Source organism: Bradysia coprophila, unplaced genomic scaffold, assembly GCF_014529535.1.
Source record: "Bradysia coprophila strain Holo2 unplaced genomic scaffold, BU_Bcop_v1 contig_538, whole genome shotgun sequence".
NCBI classification, from domain to species: Eukaryota; Metazoa; Arthropoda; class Insecta; order Diptera; family Sciaridae; genus Bradysia; species Bradysia coprophila.
Genome location: NW_023503785.1, coordinates 625,126 through 628,801, shown reverse-complemented (window position 1 = coordinate 628,801; position 3,676 = coordinate 625,126). Strand labels below are relative to the sequence as shown.

Sequence of the window (3,676 nt, the reverse complement as noted above, 5' to 3'; positions counted from 1 at the left end):
TATTTCGTCTTCAATTCGAAAACATCATCAGGACTGTAACAAAAATATGGGGATTCAGGATTCTGCTATACATCTTTGATACGTAGGTGAATTGATGCTGGATACGATCGGTCTAATCGGGTATCCTGCTTTGTGTACTTTCACCAAACCATAAATATTCGCACAGACGCTGTTGTATGAAAAATGTTGTGGGTAAGACTTATCGATCGATTAAGAACTCAACTGAATTGGCTAAGAAGTTACGGAGAGTTAGACTTCCTAAGAATTATGTTTTGATTTCATTAGATGTAGTCTCTCTCTTTACTAAAATACCAAGTGAAGTGATATACGCTGCCATACACAAAAAGTGGAGCACGATCAAGAAATACACCAATCTTCCAAAAGACGAATTTCTTGAAGGTTTGAAAATTGTCATCGAGAAGTGCACCTTTCAATATGAAGGAACCTTTTACCAACAAATTTTCGGTGCTCCATAAACCATCGTGGTCTGGTAGATACATGAATTTCGAATCGCACCTGCCATTAGTCTACAAGAAGAACAGAGTAGCGCTAATGACAGAAAAAATTCTGTTACTTTCCGATCCAGAATTCCACGAACAGAATTTCCAGCTTTTAAGAAACACGTTACAGTCCAATGGTTATCCGAACAAACTGACAGATGACATCATAACTAAAACGAAACTGAAAGTTGCACAAAAAGACAGCCAATCAATTCACAATCAACTTCCAGTACATGGACTACAACACGACAAGCCAACTGTAGCGATTCCGTATACTAAGGGTTTGTTTGAAAATCTGAAGTCGATCTGTAAAGAACAGTTTACGTTAGTTGGTATAGATGACAATAATGTAAAGAGATTCTGCTTTAGTAAACTGAAAGACAAAATAGTAAAATTAGAGCAATCAAACGTGGTATATAAAGTCACTTGTTCTTGTGGTGCTATTTATATAGGCCAAACGAAACAGAAGCTAAAAAAACGAATGTACCAGCATAAGTACAATGCTAAGATCAAGAACATCGATCACAGCGCCATCACTGAACATGTTGTCACTCTTGGACATGAACCGAAGTGGGATGAGGTAGAAATAATGGAATTTGAATACAATAAGAAAAAGCGATGTGTTTTGGAGATGATTCATATTAGAAAGAACCCGAATTGCATCAATAAACAGAAAGAATCAATTTATCTATCCACAGCTTATAATAACATCATTTAAATAGTCGCGCCAGTTATAGCGAAAATGAAGTTGTTCAACCGTAACTTAACTGAAGTCAAAAGCTTTTGTGAAGTTTCCTTTGTATTCAAAATTTACTGGTACAGCTAAAGTGTTTTTCAATGCAATTCGATTAAGTGATTTTCTAGTCCTTTTTTAATTATTATGACGAAATGTATGTTTATGTAAGTTCAATTGTGATAGTGTAATTCTAGTCACATTATCTTAATGAATGAAAAATTGTTTTGTGTCCATACAGGCGTAACATACATTGAATTTTTTGAAGTGGACTAATGTTTACGTTTTTCGATTGAATGTAACAATACATAGGTACAATGTTGTCTATTATGTAGATTTAACTTGTTGTAATTATCAATGAAATATTTTTGTTACAGCCCTGATGATGTTTTCGAATTGAAGACGAAATATATCGGCAAAATAATTTAAAAATTTGTCTTTCTCTGAGCTAATCCGACAACCACATAAGAATGTATTGAAATTATAAAATCGCAAAATTTTCTCACTCGATCAGCTCACGATCATTTCCTTTCTTCTCAAATTTCACACGCACTGAGTCGTGACAAATATTTCGCTGAGAAGTCCTAACTAGAATGTACAAAGTAGAAAATCGAAAAAATTTCTAGCTCGCTCCGCTCGCGATCACTTACAATCTTATCCAAAAAATAATAGACGCTGAACGTCATAAATATAGGGTTGTAGTCGGAGAATAGAATATTTTGAAAGTGTAAATCGCTAAATCGCTCCGCTCACGATCATTCAGTAAATTCTCAAATGTCGCGAGCCCAGTCAGCTGTAATCATTAGGCAGGCACTACAATAGCTGAGAGTATAAAACGAAAAATATTATAAATTTGACATAAATAAAGAAAACATTTGGAATGCGAGACTTTGACTTTCGACGTCTTATAACATAATTCATGTTTGTCACGATAGTACTTGATCAAACTTAATTGAAAAATAAAATAAATATTACATTCACCTGGAAATGAGAAAATATTTACCGGGAAATCAGAACTTTTTTATCGGGAAATCTAGCTAAATTTTAAGGATACCGGGAAATTCGGGAAATCTGATTTTGGATACCGGGAAAAAAACATTATTTGCACACGCGCCACGCATACGCGATAAAATGGGAAACAGTCTCTAAACATAGCTTACGCCGACCCGTACGAAACACCTATTCGTATCAAAACCCTTTACTGTGAAACTCTTCATTTCTTTTACTTCATTCTTTACTGAAAAGCTATTCGCGATTTAAAATCACTTGCATTATCCACTCTTTGCCTTGTTATCATATACAAATAAATTTCCAGAGGCAATATAGACAGCCCCGTACGAAGTCAACTTTCATAAATTCCTATTTAAACAGCTATATACCGCTATATTTACATATAAATAAACATTTCACAGATGAATATGCTATTATATAGCTCTATATGCCTGTATATAGCTCAATATAGGTGAATATAGATACATATAGATGTCCATATATGGAATGCCTGAAACACCCCACACACATAAAAAATTATTTCCATGCTAACAGAAACTCTCTAAGTACCATTTTGCCCAAGATATTTCACTTTTATTAAAATCCAATATGGCCACCGGCAGCCATTTTGTTAGGAGACCGGAAATTTTACCGACGATTCACATTCGTTAATACCTTTCAAACAAAAAAAAATTCATGAAATTCGGTCAAAATTTACTCGAGATATTGACAAAAGAAATGGAAGAAGAGCTAGAAAAGATAAAATGGGATGTTGTGGGAGTGAGCGAAGTGAGAAAACCTGGAGAGGAATGCCTGAAATTACAATCAGGGCATACATTCTTCTACCGAGGAAGTGACAGTCAGATGCTGATGCACGGTGTCGGATTGTTCATAAACAAGCGGTGGTCGGATCGCATAATTCACACGAAAAGCATATCCGATCGAGTGATATACGTAAGCCTGAAGATAAATAACAGATACAGTGTCAAATTAATTCAGGTTTACGCACCCACGTCCACTCATGATGACGAAGAAGTAGAAAGATTCTATGAAGATGTCGAGAAAGCTCTGGACGAAAACCCTTCACATTACCAATATCTAATCGGTGATTTCAATGCGAAGCTGGGAAAACGAGAAGAAGACTCCGAAGTTTCTGTTGGTAGTTTTAGCAACGACCAAAGAAATGAGCGTGGAAATACTTTACTCAACTTCTTACAGCAACACAATTTGTACGCAATGAATTCATTTTTTGCAGGAAAGCCTCAACGGAAATGGACTTGGGCTAGTGCAGATGGTGTAACGAAAAATGAGATCGATTACATCATAACTGGCTGTAAGTCAACCGTTAAGAACGTTACGGTCCTAAACAATTTTTCAACCGGTAGTGATCACCGAATGGTTCGTGCAAGAGTCACGTTAAATACCAGATTTCAAAGATCACAACTAGTTCAGA

The 3,676-nt window shown here is 35.6% G+C and overlaps 1 long non-coding RNA gene across 1 annotated transcript; it reads left to right on the top strand.

Annotated features, from left to right (window-relative positions):
• The first annotated feature begins 888 nt into the window (after positions 1-888).
• On the top strand, positions 889-1,892 carry LOC119083029. Its single transcript, XR_005088774.1, has 2 exons — positions 889-1,400; positions 1,475-1,892. It is a non-coding gene; the product is annotated as an uncharacterized LOC119083029 (long non-coding RNA).
• The last annotated feature ends 1,784 nt before the right edge of the window (positions 1,893-3,676 follow it).